The 21693-nt window shown below is 42.0% G+C and overlaps 1 long non-coding RNA gene across 1 annotated transcript; it reads right to left on the bottom strand.

The window, feature by feature from the left end:
- Positions 1-8898: 8898 nt before the first annotated feature.
- LOC139560092 (uncharacterized) lies at positions 8899-21088 on the bottom strand. Its single transcript, XR_011671865.1, has 3 exons — positions 20973-21088; positions 9425-9553; positions 8899-9313 (listed from the first exon to the last, which is right to left on the bottom strand). It is a non-coding gene; the product is annotated as an uncharacterized lncRNA (long non-coding RNA).
- Between the last annotated feature and the right edge of the window lie 605 nt (positions 21089-21693).

Below are 21693 nucleotides of genomic sequence, written 5' to 3'. Positions count from 1 at the left end.
AGCAGGTGTCCACATACTTTTGTGTATGTACATATAGGTTGGGATAAAGTGAAAGAGGGTAAACAGTTGCAGCAGCCACGGAATCGTGGCTGAATGACGACATGGATATTCAGCTAGCGGGATATACGTTGCACCGGCAAGATAGAACAGCACACTCCGGTAAGACGAGGGGGGGCGGTCTGTGCATATTTGTAAACAACAGCTGGTGAACGAAATCTAAGGAAGTCTCTAGATTTTGCTTGCCTGAAGTAGAGTATATTGTGATAAATTGCAGGCCACTACTTGCCTAGAGAGTTTTCAGCTATACTTTTCGTGGCTGTTTATTTACCACCACAGACAGATGCTGGCACTAAGACCGCACACAGTCAGCTGTATAAGGAAATAAGCAAACAGGAAACCACTCACCCAGAGGCGGTGCTCCTAGTGGCTGGAGAATAAAATGCAGGGAAACTGAAATCAGTTCTACCAAATTTCTATCAACATGTTAAATGATCACCTGTACTCCACACACAGACGCGTACAAAGCTCTCCCTCGCCCTCCATTTGGTTAATCCGACCACAACTCTATCCTCCTGATTCCTGCTTACAAGCTAAAATTAAAGCAGGAAGCACCAGTGACTCGGTCTATAAAAAAGTGGTCAGATGAAGCAGATGCTAAACTACAGGACTGTTTTGCTATCACAGACTGGAACATGTTCCGGGATTCTTCCGATGGCATAGAGGAGAACACCACATCAGTCACTGGCTTTATTAATAAGTGCATCGAGGACATCAGTGGTGTACTGGGCCGTACGCACTACCCTTTGTTTTATTTAATGAGAACACATTCTCATTTACAGCAACGACCTGGGGAATAGTTACAGGGGAGAGGAGGGGAATGAATGAGTCAATTAGTAGCGCCTTGTGGTCAGATGCCAAGCAATTGTCATACCAAGCGAGGATGCAGCCTGTTAAAATGCTCTCAGTGGTGCAGCAGTAGAACCTTTTGAGGATCTGAGGGCCCACGCGGCCATGCCAAATCTTTTCAGCCTCCTGAGTGGGAAAAGGCGTTGTCGTGCCCTCTTCCTGACTGTGTTGGTGTGTTTGGACCATAATAGATCCTTAGTGATGTGGACACAGAGGAACTTGAAGCTCTCATCCTGCTCCACTACAGCTATGGCAATGAAAATGGGGGACTGCTCGGCCCACCGTTTCCTGTAGTTCACGATCATCATGCAACAGAATGCACAGTAGGAGGCTGATGGAATCAGTGTGGTTGAACATTAAATTGCAGTAAGAGAAAACACTCAAATAGAATTTGCTAGAAATATAATAATAATAATATAATATTAAATTTAGCAGACACTTATCAAAAGCAACTTACCGTAGTGTGTGACATGCATTTAGAAATCTAGAATATATACCTCAGATTCCCTATTTAAGATGCAAAGTATTTCTGTTACTGTTAAACGCTAGAATACAATTCCTTTAGTGAGCCTGACATGTTGATAGTGTGTGTTTCCATGACAACAGCTACCTTCCATGGTCTGGAATATGAATATTGACAGAAGGTTATGGGTTGAAGGCGTTGACTTTTACTCTCCCTGGGTGTAAATAAGACAAATAGTAAGGCGCTTGGCAAGAATACATGTAATATATTCTCTACCCTGTCATAAGGCTCCATGCCCATGGCTGGTTTACCTTGAGATGAAAAAGATAATGATCAAAGTATTTTAATTGCTCTCTTTTTTCCCTGATCCAAGCATATGGCACATTGATGCTGCAGTTAATGTGGGCTCCCAGGCGAGAGATGTCTTCTGAATGCTCCGTACACACTAACTAATGAACACGTCTGTGATAGATTACAGCGAGTGAACTCTCAAGGGGGTGATAAAGAAAGACTTACTTAAATAGGACACACTGTGTCTAGTTCTACTATCTATCCATCTACCTCAATATACCCACTGACTGAATGCATGGGATTCCCCTTTAGAGAGATGATGCAAGGTCAAATCATGACAAAAGATCTATGTGATGTACAGTAACAACAAAGCATACTGTAATGGAGGCAGACAAACATTAACTGTCTTTTTGTCTCTTACAAAAGAGAAATCTGTGAGTCCTCCAGTGAGGAACACAGCAGAGCCGAGCATCATGAGTGTGAGAATGATGAAGGTACCAGATTGTGTGATGTACAGCTGAGAGCCCAGCCTGTACGGCCTCTCTGTGATGTGCAATCTGTTACCTGGCTTTGCCCTTCACACACTGGAAGACACAGAGTAACACTGTTTGATGCTGCAAGTTTTCCACCTTTCATTTTCAAGAAGCATATTTCCCGACGCTTCACAACACAAAGGCTAAATCGGATGAAACACAGGAGTTGGTATGATGACATGGATGGGTTGATTCGTTCCTATTGTTTATGAAAAGGCGTGGAGGCCCATATTAGCTTGATGCTAATTCAGAAGACAAGCTGTTAATTTATCCCATGCAGCAAACTAAACCAATGACTTCTTTCACATGGTTACACATGGCAATACACCAAGCCATAACATTAGCTGACTAATTGCCTCATGAATTCCCGTCTGGGTGAGTGAGTGTAGCCACAGTGTAATGCCTAGTGACTAAGCTGATTTAAACCAATAAAGAGGCACTAGGACTCTAATGAACAAGCTCAACAAGTGATGATTCTTTTGTATGACACTGGCCTTTTTCACACCTCCTCCCATTCAGGCATGAACCTTAGCATCAGGCAGTGTTATGACTGATGACTGACCACCAAGTTAGAATTTTGCCACCCAATTCGCTTTTACTCTATGCTTGCGTGTACCGCATGCTGTGTGGCTGTGTAGGGTAAACCTCTGAGTTGTCGGTAGTTGGGACTGTCGTTCAGACGCGTGTGTATTGAAATTCAGCTTTAGAAGCACTGCTGTGGGAAGAGATGCATGACCCTCCACCAAACCCCACCCCAGCTACCATGAGAACCCTGCCCCATCTCCCATGTTGGCCAGTCAATAGTGGGTGAGTCATCGCCCATTTTTAGTTTGTTGAAGATCAAATGTCTCTCACATTGGAATCCATTAGTACATGGGGCAGTGGCTATTTTTTGAAGACTTTAATTAATATTTAAATACATTTTGTTGAATCAATTTAATAGGATCTCTACAGTATCGCCAATGTCTTCTTTTCCACACAGTCAATTTTAACTGTGATCTTGTGCCAACTGTAGCAATTAGCCACACACCAAAAATACTGTAATGCTAGAACTTGATTCAGACACTGCTCTTCAACAATTTGCTACATTATTTCACATGTTTTTTTGTGTTCATTAAATAAATGTGTAGCCCTGATGAATTGGTTCCTTTGTATTTTAAATTGCAGTTAGTTGATTTCAAACTGCATTGCAATGCTTAAACAGATTATGCAAATGTTTTGTGCTGCTGCCTTTATTTTAATACCTGGAATAATGTGAGCGTTTACTTCTATGGAGGTTAGAGTGGATCTAAGTTGTTTATGTGCTCCTTCTTTGCACATTACATTATCATAGCATAGTGCTCCGCTGCCTCTTACTCTAACTAATCCTAAAGACTAATCCTGTTGTAAATCATTAGTATTTTAAAGATGCACTACGCAGAAATCGATCCGCCATTTCCTGGTTGCTAAAATTAGAATAGTTTGCCTAATTTCGGTTTATATGAAAAAACAGGCAAGTATAGTGTAGAGAATCATTGTACCATCTAAACTGCTGTGAAATATACTTTCCACAACTAAAAACATTGTATTTTCAGCTGTTTGAACCTGGTGTACAAAAGGAAAAGACAAAAAAATATATACTATGAGAATGACAGATCTAGAACCCGTTGCTATGTGAATTTGGTCGGGTAACGCAAAAAGTTACATATTGCAGCTTTAACTCTGTTGGTCTGACATGACTTGGTTATTTTTTAAATTCTTACTACTTTCAAGTGATGGTGGTTTTATGCTAAACCAGGCTACAAGTTCTCAGGCTGCCTGCATGTGATTTCTTCCAATTGAAAATGTGGATCTAACCAATCTCCTTGGTTAGATATCAAAGAACACTATTTATCATTCAGATGTTTGCCCCGCAGAGTTGGTGATGCTTGTCACATTATAATTTATGTATGTATTTGTTATTTATTTATAGTACTTTATTGCTAGTTTAATGTACATACAGTTGAAGTTGGAAGTTTTTAAATGCACCTTAGCCAAATACATTTAAACTCAGTTTTTCATCATTCCTGACAATCCTAGTAGAAATTCCCTGTCTTAGGTCAGTTAGGATCACCACTTTATTTTAAGAATGTGAAATGTCAGAATAATAGTAGAGTGAATTATTTCAGATTTTATTTCATCACATTGCCAGTGGGTCAGAAGTTTAAATACACTCATTTAGTATTTGGTAGCATTGCCATTAAATTGTTTAACTCGGGTCAAACATTTTGGGTAGCCTTCCCACAAGCTTCCCACAATAATTTGGATGAATTTTAGCCCATTCCTCATGACAGAGCTGGTGTAACTGAGTCAGGTTTGTAGGCCTCCTTGCTCGCACATGCTTTTTCAGTTCTGCCCACACATGTTCTATAGGATTGAGGTCAGGGCTTTGTGATGGTCACTCCAATACCTTGACTTTGTTGTCCTTAAGCCATTTTGCCACAATGTTGGAAGTATGCTTGGGGTCATTGTCCATTTGGAAGACCTATTTGCGACCAAGCTTTAACTTCCTGACTGATGTCTTGAGATGTTGCTTCAATATATCCACATCATTTTCCTGCCTCATGATGCCATCTATTTTGTGAAGTGCACCAGACCCTCCTGCAGCAAAGCACCCCCACAACATGATGCTGCCACCCCCGTGCTTCACGGTTGGGATGGTGTTCTTCGGCTTGCAAGCCTCCCCCTTTTTCCTCCAAACATAACGATGGTCATTATGGCCAAAAAGTTCTATTTTTGTTTCATCAGACCAGAGGACATTTCTCCAAAAAGTACGATCTTTGTCCCCATGTGCAGTTGCAAACCGTAGTCTGGCTTTTTTATGGCGGTTTTGGAGCAGTGGCTTCTTCCTTGCTGAGCGGTCTTTCAGCTAAAGTTGATATAGGACTCATTTTACTGTGGATATAGATACTTTTGTACCTGTTTCCTTCAGCATCTTCACAAGGTCCTTTGCTGTTGTTCTGGGATTGATTTGCACTTTTCGCACCAAAGTACGTTCATCTCTAGGAGACAGAACACGTCTCCTTCCTGAGCGGTATGACGGCTGTGTGGTCCCATGGTGTTTATACTTGCATACTATTGTTTGTACAGATGAACGTGGTACCTTCAGGCGTTTGGAAATTTCTCCCAAGGATGAACCAGACTTGTGGAGGTCTACAATAATTTTTTCGGAGGTCTTGGCTGATTTATTTTGATTTCCCCATGATGTCAAGCAAAGAGGCAGTGAGTTGGAAGGTAGGCCTTGAAATAAATCCACAAGTACACCTCCAATTGACTCAAATGATGTCAATTAGCCTATCAGAAGCTTCTAAAGCCATGACATAATTTTCAGGAATTTGCCAAGCTTTTTAAAGGCGCAGTCAACTTAGTGTATGTAAACTTCTGACCCATTGGAATTGTGATACAGTGAATTATAAGTGGAATAATCTGTCTGTCAACAATTGTTGGAAAAATTACTTGTGTCATGCACAAAGTAGATGTCCTAACCGACTTGCCAAAACTATAGTTTGTTAACGAGAAATTGGTGGAGTGGTTGAAAAACGAGTTTCAATGACTTAAACCTAAGTGTATGTAAACTTCCGACTTCAACTGTATCTACCTTAATTACCTCGTACCCCTGCACACCGACTCGATACTGGTACCCCATGTATATAGTAAAGTTATGGTTACTCATTGTGTATTTTTTTACAGCTTTTATTATTAATTTTCTATTGTTTCTCTATTTTCTTTCTCTCTGTATTGTTGGTAGGGGACAATAAGTAAGCATTTGACTGTTAGTCTACAACTGTTGTTTACAAAGCATGTGACAAATAACATTTGATTTGATTTTTGATTTGATTTTGTCCATCACTTCCCATTTCAGTTTAGTTTCTGGGACCAATGAGTAACACATAGCCAAGTCCCTTATGGCAACCTATTCCCTACATAGTGCACTACTTTTGATCAGGGCCCTATGTAGGGAATAGGGTACCATTTGGGACACAGTCCCATGCCAGGTGGACACGTGTGTGCCATTTGGACAGACTGATGCTAAGTGGCACTCTAAAACGATCCAGACGGAAATAATTGTAACTTATGTCGACAGAAAATCGGACTCATCAGGGGTCTACACCCTTCTTCTCCCCCCCTGTTCCTACCCTTATGTCTTCTCGTGTTACCCACGGCGCTGCCAAAATGGGATAACAGGCATCATTTTGTTGAGGTTTTTATGACGGACATGTTTGTTCCCCCAACCATTCAATAGAGTAATGAATTTAATAAGCAACAGCCTCCTTCCCCTAACGCTGTATACGCTGCATGGAAGCCCCCAGTAATGAAGGTTTATGTGATGTGCTAAACAGCCTAACGTCCTTTGCTCTCATTACAGAGGCTTTCACAGCCTGCTAACAGCTCCTCAGTCAAGCTTGAATAACAGGCCAAGATGAGGAACTACGTCCCAAATGGCACCCTATTTCCTCGGGCTCATAGGGCTCTGGTCAAAAGTAGTGCACTATGCAGGGAATAGAGTGCCATTTGGGACGTAGTCAAGCTGTACACAACTTCCACTGAATGGAAAGAGAGGCTTTTAGATTGGGTTTATTACACCAAATATCCTTGAATGGAAGGTAGACTCTATGTCCAGGTTAGGACAAGGGATACTTTTGGAAGTAACGATGACTTCCATATAATGTGCAAAGGATGTGCTTTATTGATTTTTACTAAATCATATTTTCCTGGTTCCATTGTGAAATAGCATACCTTACCGATTGTATCCTTAGATGTATTATGAATACGTTCCAAATGGCACCCTATTCCTTTTATAGTGTACTACTTCTGACCAGGGCCTATAGGTAACTATTAAGGGATTGTGCCATTTGGGAAGCAATCACTGTGTGTAGTCAGGTGAGTAGACATGAGCTCTTAGTAGCAATGTACTAGTGCTTATGTGGCGACGATTATCGCTGTAGTGGCTTGATGTCCACCTATGAGCCTATTTCAATAATTTACTCGAGATTACATTTAGCCATGACTGGTTGTTCGCTGCTCTGAAGTGGCATTGAACAACAAACTGTTCATCTTTGGAAAATAACTGGATTAAACACAGAGGAGGCTTTAGAAAGGCTTGGACTGTGAAAGCAAGCCTGATATGTAAATGTATAGTTATTTTCCCCATGACAATCTAATAGCCTGCTGCACATGCTATTTTATGTATGCATGTGTTCAGCCTAAACACTACATTACTGGTTTTTACAAAAATACACCATTAAACATCATATTATACTGGAAGGGTTACCATTACAGTGTCTATTCAGCTTCCACTCCACACTGATACTCTACATATTAGGAAAAAAACACTCACCGAAAAATGTCAATTTCCAAATTCACCCGATTTCAGCACTAAATAGGTCAGCAGGCCTGGGGCCATAGGTTTCAAGCGTCTCAGAGTACTAGTTTTGCCTTTTAGATCATAATGAGTAACATGACATGGACAGGGGGACCTGGGGCCTTAGTTATCAAGAAATTGGTCCTAACTGCCCGAAAATTCTCAGAATTTCGCAAATTTGGTCCTAATTTTACGCATAGGAGTAAGAGCATGTTATCAACATTCTTATGACATAAAAGTAGTCTACTCATATCTCAGGGTGTATTTAAGAGAGCTCAAGAGGTGTCTTAACTGGTTAGGAGTTGCCAGACGACGGCAAGCACACGCATTTAGGGAGAGGTGTGTTTTAAAAACATTTGATAATGACAATTTAATCAAAAGATATCGGTTAGCATCACGGACACGGTCAGTCTATTTATCCATCTATGGGATGAGCGTGTGCTCTCTCCATAGAGATCAAAGTTATCGCCACTTTATGCTTCTTGGCTACAGAAAAAAATGCAGCTGTGTAACCGCGATGATTTGGGTCCATCACAGACTACTATCAGCAAAGCAATCTGTCAAACCCTGATGGCATTTACGGCTCCTCAAATCATCGAAGGTTCATTGATTTTCCCATCAGTCAACGCCAGATTATTCAAAAACAAGCTGTTTTAATGCAAATCGCTGGTTTTCCGGGAGTTGTTGGCGTCATTGACTGTACTCACATTAAAATCATTGCCCCACACATGGATGAGGACACGTTCATCAATCGAAAGCTGTACCACAGTATTGGGCTGCAGTATATAGTGTACTTTATTTCAGCATAATTAACATATTAATCTATATAAAATGAGATGTACAATTATTTTATCTGAAGGGCTCACAAGATCACAAGGAGCGTGGTATAAATGCTCCATGGAGGGATGCGTCACAGCCCAAGGATAGTCTGCCGCATAATAATGGATTGAGCAATATTGCAGGACATCTACAAACTACGGCTGATCCCTCTACCTTCCGACGATGGAAACCCAGAAACTGATAGTGACGAAAGTGATGGAGACGATGATAATGCGCACCCCAGTGCCACAGGTGAAGAGGGAACTCTTTTCTGCCAGCTGATGGCCGACCTTCACTTTAGGTAGGCTGACACAGCAATCTCCATACTTCGTTTGGCGCTGTGTGAGCACAGGAGAATGGTCTGGCAGAACCCAATATCTAGCCACTGATAAACATTAAGCTATTGGAATGAAAAAGTGTCATACAGATATGCCATAGTGGACTAACATGTAAGTATAGGCTAGATTTCTGTGAACAAATAAGCACACCATATTTTTTTAAGCGTTTTTATTGCAAGAGAGTAATATTCCTCCTACAAATGCAAAACTTGTAAAAATGTTTTGTTTTCTCCAGTTGCGTCTGAGCAATGTCGGGTGGCAGTGGTTAGAGCGTTGGACCAGTAACCGAAAGGTTGCTGGATCGAATCCGCGAGCTGAAAAATCTGTCGTTCTGCCCCTAAACAAGGCAGTGAACCCACTGTTCCCCGGACGCCGTTATGGCAGCCCTCCGCACCTCTCTGATTCAGAGGGGTTGGGTTAAACGTGGAAGACACATTTCAGTTGAATTCATTCAGTTGTACAACTGTCCTCCTCGGGGTTTGATGGAACCAGACCTTCTGTGGATCTGCTGGTGGATGGGGCATCCTGCAGCAACAGCGAAGTGGAGATCCCCTCAGACGCTGTGCCAGACGCTAGAGATGCGCTGCAACAATATAATTATTGTTTTCAGTTTAGCTTACCAATAAAACTTCTACTTTTTTAATCAAAATATCATGTGAAGTGTTTTAAATTCAACATTAAGCTTAAATCCTACTTATCCCACTGCACATTGGCCCTGAAAAGCGCAGCGTCTTGGCCCTCTCCAATACCGGAGAGGGTCACATTTGAGCACCCCAGGTACATTCAGCTATGGCACTGGGGGGTTTAGGTGGAGGGCCACCTCCTGAATGCAGAGAATACCCATTAGACAACAAAATAGTCTACTTTACAGTGTGGATAACATAGCAACTGAATTTAGGCCTATCTGTTTTTTTCCGTTTGCCTGCAGAAGTTGGCCGCCTACAGTTTGATAGTGTGAGTGTGAAGGTGAACGGAAAGGCTCTGGAGCAACGAACTGCCCTTGCTGTCTCTGCCTGGCCGGTTCCCCTCTCTCCACTGGGATTCTCTGCCTCTAACCCTATTACAGGGGCTGAGTCACTGGCTTACTGGTGCTCTTTCATGCCGTCCCTAGGAGGGGTGAGTCACTTGAGTGGGTTGAGTCACTGACGTGATCTTCCTGTCTGGGTTGGCGCTCCCCCTTGGGTTGTGCCGTGGCGGAGATCTTTGTGGGCTATACTCGGCCTTGTCTCAGGATGGTAAGTTGGGGGTTGAAAATATCCCTCTAGTGGTGTGGGGGCTGTGCCTTGGCAAAGTGGGTGGGGTTATATCCTTCCTGTTTGGCCCTGTCCGGGGGTATCATCGGATGGGGCCACAGTGTCTCCTGACCCCTCCTGTCTCAGCCTCCAGTATTTATGCTGCATTAGTTTATGTGTTGGGGGGCTAGGGTCAGTTTGTTATATCTGGAGTACTTCTGTCTTATCCGGTGTCCTGTGTGAATTTAAGTATGCTCTCTCTAATTCTCTCTTTCTCTCTTTCTTTCTCTCTCTCGGAGGACCTGAGCCCTAGGACCATGCCTCAGGACGACCTGACATGATGACTCCTTGCTGTCCCCAGTCCACCTGGCCGTGCTGCTGCTCCAGTTTCAACTGTTCTGCCTGCGGCTATGGAACCCTGACCTGTTCACCGGACGTGCGACCTGTCCCAGACCTGCTGTTTTCAACTCTCTAGAGACCGCAGGAGCGGTAGAGATACTCTTAATGATCGGCTATGAAAAGCCAACTGACATTTACTCCTGAAGTGCTGCACCCTCGACAACTACTGTGATTATTATTATTTGACCATGCTGGTCATTTATGAACATTTGAACATCTTGGCCAAGTTCTGTTATAATCTCCACCCGGCACAGCCAGAAGAGGACTGGCCACCCCTCATAGCCTGGTTCCTCTAGGTTTCTTCCTAGGTTTTGGCCTTTCTAGGGAGTTTTTCCTAGCCACCGTGCTTCTACACCTGCATTGCTTGCTGTTTGGGGTTTTAGGCTGGGTTTCTGTACAGCACTTTGAGATATCAGCTGATGTATGAAGGGCTATATAAATACATTTGATTTGATTTGATAGGATGGTGTACCAGCGTTTTTCACATTCTTCAGGAGCTCTTATAGAAAAATGAAATGTGCTGTTTATTAATTCAGAGATGGCTCTCCACGAGTCATTCTTGTGCTGGCTGGTCAATGTAGGATTACATTTGCCCTTGATAATAGTTTTGTATTTCTCAACTTGCTTTGCAAGTAAAATATTGTACTTTCCTCCTCCCACCAGTTCGGTTTTCTATTTATTTCCAACAATATGACGATGTGTTTAAAAAAGCTAGAAACTGAAAAGGGATTTGTAGTTCTACAGTATGTAAAGAGGGTAATGTGAGAGCTGTTCATAATGTCCTCTCAAACTCATTTGGTGAGTTAGGCTAATCTATCTCTCACAACAGTGCCAACCTTTCATACGCTGGTGTGCCTGGGATTATTATTTCATCTAAATAGGCCTAATAACCAATGTTATATTGGCCAACACTATTATGATTATATTTTATGATGATTACATTTTAATATAACAATAAAAAGAAGAAATAATAGCATACAAAACAAACATCGTAACACTATGTTGCTAGGCCTATAATTGGTTTGATATTAATGTTGCTTAAATGTATCAGTGTTTTTGGAAATGTGGAATCCACTCAGTGTGCCCTTTTTCTACTCAAACTACAAAATGTCATCACACTTTCACTTAACGGCTCTTCTCATGTCATAAAAACGTGCTGAGATCAAGTCATACGACTGAGTCCTACTCATTGCTGGGAGCAGGGGAGAGATGCTTGATAACTACCTTTTAGGTCCTATTCTGAGCGGTGAGTAAATTAGGTCACAGTAATACTTTTAGCGCAATTCCTAGGAGTAATTCTGAGACGCTTGATAACTACGGTCCCTGATCCTAGATCAGCACTCCTACTCTCAGATGCTTTACAGGCCCTGAGCAGCTGAAGTTCCCATGATACACATGCAAGCCAAGGAGGTACTGGCACACTCTATTACCTCTGGAATGGCACGGCAATTGAATTATCCCAGCTAGGGTATAGGCGTCAGCATTTTGTCTTTGGAGGACCTGTTAACATGAACAGTGTCAGTGTGAGTGAATCATCTTTCACAATCAGCCATCTGTGTGATGTACCCTGGGCTGGGAAATGGGACTACTGCAGATGGAGAGATGTCTCAGCTGTGAAAGGATTGGCTGGGTTTACTTTGGACCGTATCATGCAGATCCAGAAGGAGCTAGGAGCTGGGCGCTAGCAAGAGAGCATACAGCTGTAGGATCTTAAACCTCTAAAAGTCTAAGCTGTATAGGAGATATAAGAAATCTCAGGAGATTACACATATTTAACCCCTTATATTTGATGGCACCAAACTACCTCCATACTTCCATTAGTTTGTACGGGTTACCTTCAGACACTTGTGGGGGTCATAGACCAAAGAGTCTCCCTTTTCCATAGAGTGGTCATATTAGTTTGTAGACCGTTCAGACGCTTTCGTGAGAAGATCAATTTTCGGGATGTCTCATGGTCTGACAAACATCGCTGTAGCTCGGCCACCTTTCATCGCAGATGCGGAAGGCCGGCATAGGCGGGTGCAGTGGATTGTGCCCATGCAAAAAAATATATATCTCTAGCTTAAACTGTCAGATTTTGATGCAAATGTTTTTATTATGTTACTTAGATTGATGCACAGATTTTTTATGCAATCACTCTTTTGTTGCTGCACAGCAGGAAATGCACATTTATAGTGTATTTGAGATTTTAAAAAGCTTATAATGTTTGTAATTTCCACTTTGAAATTTCAGAGTTAATTTGCACTAATGAAAAATGTATCAACCCCTACAAAAATGTCCATTCATTGTAATCCACATAATCATTCAAATTTCCAGCAAACTGGCTCAAATTAAGATCCTACATCTGTAGTGTAGTTTGTACATGTTTCACTTTTAGATGTTGCTATTGCTTTCTTATTGCGTTTGTTTGTTTTCTAAATGGTGGTGTTTTAGGGGAAGTCTAACAGTCCATCACTTTGTGTTTGCAGTTTGTTTAAAAAAAGGGTATTTGCAGTGTGTTTAAAAAAAAGTATGTTTGCCGTGTTTGCAGTGTTTTCCTCTTTATCAGTGTGCTTTCTTAAGGTGACATTTGTGGTTTCTTCAATGCTTACGAAAACTGATACTAAAGTGTTTAAAGGGCATTGGGGACTTTGTTGCTGTTTTCTAGGAGTTTGACCCTGAACTATGTGTAAATCTCAAAGGCTAGTTGACACACACAGGTAGGGTTAAAGTGCATAGTCACTTTACCCCTACCTACATGTACATATTTCCTCAACTAACCTGAACCACTGCACATTGACTCGGTACCGGTACCTCCTATTGTTATTTTGTTACTTTTTTAGATTTTTTTTTTTTTTAACTTTAGTTTATTTAGTAAATATTTTCTTAATTCTTATTTTTCTTAAAACTGCATTGTTGGTTAAGGGCTTGTAGGTAAGCATTTCACGGTAATGTCTACACTTGTTGCATTCAGCGCATGTAACAAATACATTTGATTTGATATTGCCTTGAAAAGTTATGTTTCAGACAACATACATCTGTGTGATATTTTCAGCTTGATCTTAGGAAACACTGAGTTGCAAGGCAAGGCGGTCTTTAAGAAGGAAGCTTTCATGCTGTTGTTGACAATGTTATCATCTCGTTAGTTCAAGAAACTGTCACTTAAGCAGCACTAGTAAATAGACCAGCAGCTAGCCATATCTCACTGTTCCCATTGGACCCTCAACAGCCTCTCATAACTCTGAGTAGCCCACTGCAGAAACTGCCCTATCACAGGACCAGTCTTACTAATGTCATGTAGGCCCATTTGATATGTCTGAATTGTATTACTAGCAAAAAATGTTTTGAATTTAAATCATTTCAAATTATTTCTCAATAAAGATTTGAACTGTTCGTTAGAAATCCTGAATTGCCTAATGCTTACCTCTTAGAAGCAGTTAAATAACAAATATTTGAGAATATTACAATTGTATATGGATTGATTTGCCCATCAGAAATGAGATGTCTAGCCAAGAAAACCGTTGCTACGGTGTCCATATTAGGACAGCCTCAGTCTCAATGATTGCAGAGTCTGAGGCTGTCCTAATATGGGCACCACATGTGTTTATCATATAAGATGAATCTATCACTGTGTTTGTCATCTTATAGGAATCTATCACTGATTGGCTAATGACCAGGGAGTCTTCCAACAGCAGCTTCCTGTGTGTACATATTGTGAGCCCAGTGTGATATCACAACTGGGATGGATCCTAATCCCTCTCCTGTCCCACCTATCAGCAGACATAATTACTGACTCTATAGTAGACTCCAATCTAGGCCACTTTCTTTTCTTCTCCTTATGGGAATGTTGCTCCTGATGAAACCCTGATAAAGGCAGCATAGCTGTCAAAACGTTCGTATTCATTACATGTATTGCATCGGAGCCATGAGAGTTGATGAAAAATAGGGATAGGGTTGTAAAGAATCGAAGTTGCAACTGAAGAACAAAATGAGTCGAGCAGAAATTACAATAAGAGGCATTTTAGATCTGCCTTTACAAAACACAGCAAGATATTTCTTATGCCTTTTCTAAAAAGATTCTGTGTGGAAAACGCTGATTTCTACATTAACATGACCACTAACTTTAACTTGCTAGTTATCTAAAACAGGGCATCATATACTGTAGCTTTCTGCCGTGTTTGAGAAAGCTGTACAGCTGCCACTGCTGTCTTGATTTCCTTGTGTTATTTCTCCTCTCAATTCTCAGCCTGTCTGCTTCCCCGGCCACTTCCCAGTCAGAGGAGGCAGGCCCGTTGCCCTAGCGACTCCAGACTCCACACAGAGCCAGTACTGTTCTTCCTTCACACAAGTATGCATCAAAACTTTGTTGATCTGTACAATGTCTTTCGTTAGCAATCGCTTGTAACTGTCCAAACTCACCAAAAACGACATTCGGTAGCTCCTACCTACGGTGCATTCGGAAAGTATTCAGACCCCTTGACTTTTTCCAGACTTTGTTACATTACAGATTTATTCTAAAATGGATTAAAAAAAATATTAATCAATCTACACACAGTACCCCATAATGACAAAGCCAAAATAAAAAACAGAAATACCTTTTTTACGTAAGTATTCAGACCCTTTGCTATGAGACAGAAAATTGAGCTCAGGTGCATCCTGTTTTCATTGATCATCCTTGAGATGTTTCTACAATGTGATTGGTGTTCAATTGATAGAACATGATTTGGAAAGGCACACACCTGTCCATATAAGGTCCCACAGTTGACCGTGCATGTCAGAGCAAAAACCAAGCCATGAGGTCGAAGGAATTGACCGTAGAGCTCCAAGACAGCACTGTGTCGAGGCACAGATCTGGGGAAGGGTACCAAAAAATGTTTGCAGCATTTAAGGTCCCCAAGAACACAGTGGCCATCATTCTTAAATAGAAGAAGTTTGGAACCACCAAGATTCTTCCTAGAGATGGCCGCCCAGCCAAATGGGGGAGAAGGGCCTTGGTCAGGGAGGTGAACAAGAACCCGATGGTCACTTTGAAAGAGCTCGAGAGTTCCTGTGTTGATATGGGAGAACCTTCCAGAAGGATAACCATCTCTGCAGCACTCCACCAATCAGATCGTTATGGTTGAGTGGCCAGACGGAAACCACTCCTCTGTAAAAGGCATATGACAGCCCGCTTGGAGTTTGCCATAAGGCACCTAAAGGACTCTCAAAACATGAGAAACAAAATTCTCTGGTTTGATGAAAACAAGATTGAACTCTTTGGCCTGAATGCCAAGCGTCACGTCTGAAGGAAACCTGGCACCCTCCCTACGGTGAAGCATTGTGGTGGCAGCATCATGTTGTGGGGATATTTTTCAGCGTTAGGGAGACTAGAAGGTTCACCTTCCAACAGGACAACGACCCTAAGCACACAGCCAAGACAATGCAGGAGTGGCTTCGGGACAAGTCTCTGAATGTCCTTGAGTGACCCAGCCAGAGCCCGGACTTGAACCTGAACGAATATCTCTGGAGAGACCTGAAAATATCTGTGCAGCGATGCTCCCCATCCAACCTGACAGAGCTTGAGAGGATCTGCAGAGAAGAATGAGAGAAACTCCCCAAATACAGGTGTGCCAAGCTTGTAGCATCATACTTGAGAAGACTCGATGCTGCCAAAGGTGCTTCAACAAAGTACTGAGTAAAGGGTCTGAATACGTACAGTGGGGAGAACAAGTATTTGATACACTGCCGATTTTGCAGGTTTTCCTACTTACAAAGCATGTAGAGGTCTGTAGTTTTTATCATAGGTACACTTCATCTGTGAGAGACGGAATCTAAAACAAAAATCCAGAAAATCACATTGTATGATTTTTAAGTAATTAATTTGCATTGTATTGCATGACGTAAGTATTTGATCACCTACCAACCAGTAAAAATTCCGGCTCTCACAGACCTGTTAGTTTTTCTTTAAGAAGCCCTCCTGTTCTCCACTCATTACCTGTATTAACTGCACCTGTTTGAACTCGTTACCTGTATAAAAGACACCTGTCCACACACTCAATCAAACAGACTCCAACCTCTCCACAATGGCCAAGACCAGAGAGCTGTGTAAGGACATCAGGGATAAAATGGTAGACCTGCACAAGGCTGGGATGGGCTACAGGACAATAGGCAAGCAGCTTGGTGAGAAGGCAACAACTGTTGGCGCAATTATTAGAAAATGGAAGAAGTTCAAGATGACGGTCAATCACCCTCGGTCTGGGGCTCCATGCAAGATCTCACCTCGTGGGGCATCAATGATCATGAGGAAGGTGAGGGATCAGCCCAGAACTACACGGCAGGACCTGGTCAATGACCTGAAGAGAGCTGGGACCACAGTCTCAAAGAAAACCATTAGTAACACACTACGCCGCCATGGATTAAAATCCTGCAGCGCACGCAAGGTCCCCCTGCTCAAGCCAGCGCATATCCAGGCCCATCTGAAGTTTGCCAAGGACCATCTGGATGATCCAGAGGAGGAATGGGAGAAGGTCATGTGGTCTGATGAGACAAAAATAGAGCTTTTTGGTCTAAACTCCACTCGCCATGTTTGGAGGAAGAAGAAGGATGAGTACAACCCCAAGAACACCATCCCAACCGTGAAGCATGGAGGTGGAAACATCATTCTTTGGGGATGCTTTTCTGCAAAGGGGACAGGACGACTGCACCGTATTGAGGGGAGGATGGATGGGGCCATGTATCGCGAGATCTTGGCCAACCACCTCCTTCCCTCAGTAAGAGCATTGAAGATGGGTCGTGGCTGGGTCTTCCAGCATGACAACGACCCGAAACACACAGCCAGGGCAACTAAGGAGTGGCTCCGTAAGAAGCATCTCAAGGTCCTGGAGTGGCCTAGCCAGTCTCCAGACCTGAACCCAATAGAAAATCTTTGGAGGGAGCTGAAAGTCCGTATTGCCTAGCGACAGCCCCGAAACCTGAAGGATCTGGAGAAGGTCTGTATGGAGGATTGGGCCAAAATCCCTGCTGCAGTGTGTGCAAACCTGGTCAAGAACTACAGGAAACGTATGATCTCTGTAATTGCAAATAAAGGTTTCTGTAGCAAATATTAAGTTCTGGTTTTCTGATGTATCAAATACTTATGTCATGCAATAAAATGCAAATTAATTACTTAAAAATCATACAATGTGATTTTTGGGATTTTTGTTTTAGATTCCGTCTCTCACAGTTGAAGTGTACCTATGATAAAAATTACAGACCTCTACATGCTTTGTAAGTAGGAAAACCTGCAAAATCGGCAGTGTATCAAATACTTGTTCTCCCCACTGTATGTAAATGTAATATTTTTATTTTTTATTTTTTATAAATTAGCAAAGAATTATTGGGTAGTGTGTGTAGATTGATGAGGGAAAGAACTATTGAATCCGTTTTAGAATAAGGCTGTAACGTAACAAAATTTGGAAAAAGTCAGGAGGTCTGAATACTTTCCAAAGGCACTGTATACTGCTGGAACAGGTTTATCTATTTTGGATGCAATTTGAATGGAGTTGATGGTGAGAGAGAAAGACTGCAAGAGAGTGCTTGATATTTGAGTGTTAGGCTGTTTTAAAACTTAGCCGCTGCAACAAGAACAACAAAAAATTACTAAATCTTTACAATTACAAAATAAGGTCAGATGGTTAAATTAGAAGCATATTCTGTCTTTATATTACTGTAGCATAGACTATGCTGCAATGTAGGCCTACCTGTCACCAGAAAAAAAGTTTAGGGGAAAAGGGAGCGATTTTGGGCAGTAAATCTCAATAACCGGGTTCCCGCCATTCAACCCTAGCCTGGTACCTACTACCATACCCCGTTCAAAGGCACTTAAATATTTTATCTGGCCCATTCACCCTCTGAATGGCACACATACACAATCCATGTCTCAATTGTCTCAAGGCTTAAAAATACTTATTTCACCTGTCCCCTTCCCTTCATCTAAACTGATTGAAGTGGATTTATCAAGTGACATCAATAAGGGATCATAGCTTTCACCTGGTCAGTCTATTTCATGGAAAGAACAGGTGTTTTTAATGTTTTGTACACTCAGTGTATGTATAACTTTCTGAGCTGGATTGCCTGTCTTTGCAATTAGTTTATTTTCGTTTGCGCTCATTAGCACATTTAGCTATCAGCCTCCATGGAAATTCGCTATTACTTGTGCTAATTTTGTTAGCATTCTGGTAACAGACTCCCAATGTTGTTTTTTGCTTTAAACCGGTAATTCCACAAATCCAGGATGAGAGAACGATATGAAAATCTGGATACTGATCAACCCTACTATTTGGTTTAAATCTGACTTCAGACCAAAGCTCTCCAACTCTGTTCCTGGAGAGCTACCATCCTGTAGGTTTTAACTCCAACCCTGTTCCTGGAGAGCTACCATCCTGTAGGTTTTAACTCCAACCCTGTTCCTGGAGAGCTACCGTCCTGTAGGTTTTAACTCCAACCCTGTTCCTGTAGATCTACCGTCCTGTAGATTTTAACTCCAACCCTGTTCCTGTAGATCTACCATCCTGTAGATTTTAAATCCAACCCTGTTCCTGTAGAGCTACCGTCCTGTAGATTTTAAATCCAACCCTGTTCCTGGAGAGCTACCGTCCTGTAGGTTTTAACTCCAACCCTGTTCCTGGAGAGCTACCATCCTGTAGGTTTTAAATCCAACCCTGTTCCTGTAGATCTACCGTCCTGTAGATTTTAACTCCAACCCTGTTCCTGTAGATCTACCATCCTGTAGATTTTAAATCCAACCCTGTTCCTGTAGAGCTACCGTCCTGTAGATTTTAAATCCAACCCTGTTCCTGGAGAGCTACCGTCCTGTAGGTTTTAACTCCAACCCTGTTCCTGGAGAGCTACCATCCTGTAGGTTTTAAATCCAACCCTGTTCCTGTAGATCTACCATCCTGTAGATTTTAACTCCAACCCTGTTCCTGTAGATCTACCATCCTGTAGATTTTAAATCCAACCCTGTTCCTGTAGATCTACCATCCTGTAGATTTTAAATCCAACCCTGTTCCTGTAGATCTACCATCCTGTAGATTTTAAATCCAACCCTGTTCCTGTAGATCTACCGTCCTGTAGATTTTAAATCCAACCCTGTTCCTGTAGATCTACCGTCCTGTAGATTTTAAATCCAACCCTGTTCCTGTAGATCTACCGTCCTGTAGATTTTAACTCCAACCCTGTTCCTGGAGAACTACCATCCTGTAGGTTTTTGGCTCCAACCCTAATCTAGCGCACCTGCTTCTAATAATTATTTGATAAGGTAGGTAAACTGAATCAAGTTAGTTCCAGGATGGAGTAAATCAGATAAAAGTGACAGCAGCTCCTCCAACCACCATGGAAACCATGGGAAACTCCACTGCCTGTGTGATGTAACCATGTACGTATGGGCATACATACATACATATGTAGGATCTTAATTTGAGCCAGTTTGATACAGCAGGAAAATAATCCTACAGCAACAGGAAATGTAAATTATTATGTGGATTATAATTAATGCACATTTTTGTAGGGGTAACGGAAAATCAAGTATTGCATTTCAAAGTGGAAATTACAAACTTCAGAAGCCTTTTTAAACCTCAAACACACTAAAACTTAAATGTCCTTTATTGCAGGGAAGTTCTACACAGGGTGATCAAAGTAAGATCCTACATCTGTACCATCTAGAGACCATCTCAACATACATGTATACATCGTTTTGGCTCAGACAAGCTTACCCCCTTACTATCTCAACATATAGGACCTATTAACATTCCAGTGCCAATGCACTCAATGTCGATGATATGAGACCAATCTTAGTGGTAGCACGTTCTTGACTTCAGTAGGCTACAGACTTAAAGCCTAACCTTCCTCTCTTACTCCAACATTTCCTGTTTTATCTGCCTCCTTAGAGTCATGCTGATGGGACGGACTAAAGAGTGATGGTGTTGTTTTGAAAAAAAACTCAACTGTGACACAACACTAGCTAATTCCCCTTTTGACGGCCTAGGAACAGTGGGCTAACTGCCTTGTTCAGGGGCAGATATACAGATTTTTACCGTAACTCTAACCACTAGACTACCTGCCACCCCTGTATGTGTGTATGCCATGAATAGATTTGATTAGAGTTTTAGTGCTCTGAACTCGTTGACAGTGGACTAATGACTGTTGCGTCCTCCTGACTGTTCTTGCAAACAGCCATATAAATTATCCAGCGTCTTCTTCTTTTCCTGACCTGTTAATTGATACCATCAAATGCTAGCATTGCATCCTTGCAGGATGACTGGGATTATGGAAGTCAACAGATTCTTGATTGATTGCAGAGAAATCAAACTGAAGTCTCCTACAGACGCACAAGGCAACAGTCCCACGTCTAGTGCTGGTGAATTGTGATTGATGACAGCATTCCCCGTCTTCAATGTGTTTAGTTTCAGCTACTGAATACAAAGTGAAAGAACCAACTATATGCTCAAGTTCCTCTCTTGTTCTGCTGACCATCAACCATGGAATCAAGTTCTCCAGTATTAGTTCATCAAAAAAACACTACAGTATAAATATTTCTGCACACAGTACCATCAGTAATGTGTTATATCTACACACTGTTTGTTTAATCAGAGCAGCTAGCTCCTGTATGCTCACCTGTTGTTCAGAACCCAGTCCTCAGTGTATTGGGACTGTCACACAGCAGTCTAGCTTCACTAAAGTACAGTCCTGTCCTCCTGCGCACTGGCTCACAGCCTGTACACAAACATAAAGCTGAGCTACAGAGGAGCAGTGTGCAGCATGGGTAGACCAACAAACAGTTATATAAATATATCACATCCAGTGGTTCAATGAGTTCAGTATCACACTGTGCGTCCAAAATGGCACCCTATTCCCTATATAGTGCGCACATTTTTTACCATGGCTGGTCAAAAGTAGTGCCCTACATAGGGAATAGAGTGCCATTTAGGATGTCTCTCCATAAAGTTGATAAACTCACAAAACCTTTCCCTTCAGGAATGAACTCCATCTTCATCTGTACTTCCAAGGTTTCCTGTTATTTCAACATAGTTTCTTATAGCTGTCATACCCCCCTCAGTCAACATGAACCCTTTATCTCTTCTGATGTGACTGTGTGCATCTAAATATCTGTCTTCTCTCCCTCTCTCTATATCTCCCTCTGTCTGTCTCTCTCTCTGTCTCTCTGTCTCTCTGTCTCTCTGTCTCTCTGTCTCTCTGTTTCTGTCTCTGTCTCTGTCTCTCTCTCTCTCTCTGGACCAAGGGTAATATTTGCTAATGAGTGTCCCACTGCTGCTATGGCAACAGGCCCAGTGAGGCAAGTGCCTAGTGGAGCTCCACTGAGCCCAAATGTCACCCT

Source organism: Salvelinus alpinus, chromosome 30, assembly GCF_045679555.1.
Source record: "Salvelinus alpinus chromosome 30, SLU_Salpinus.1, whole genome shotgun sequence".
Classification (NCBI taxonomy): Eukaryota; Metazoa; Chordata; class Actinopteri; order Salmoniformes; family Salmonidae; genus Salvelinus; species Salvelinus alpinus.
Note: the sequence above shows the minus strand (reverse complement) of the source record. Positions and strands in the feature narration are given on the sequence as shown.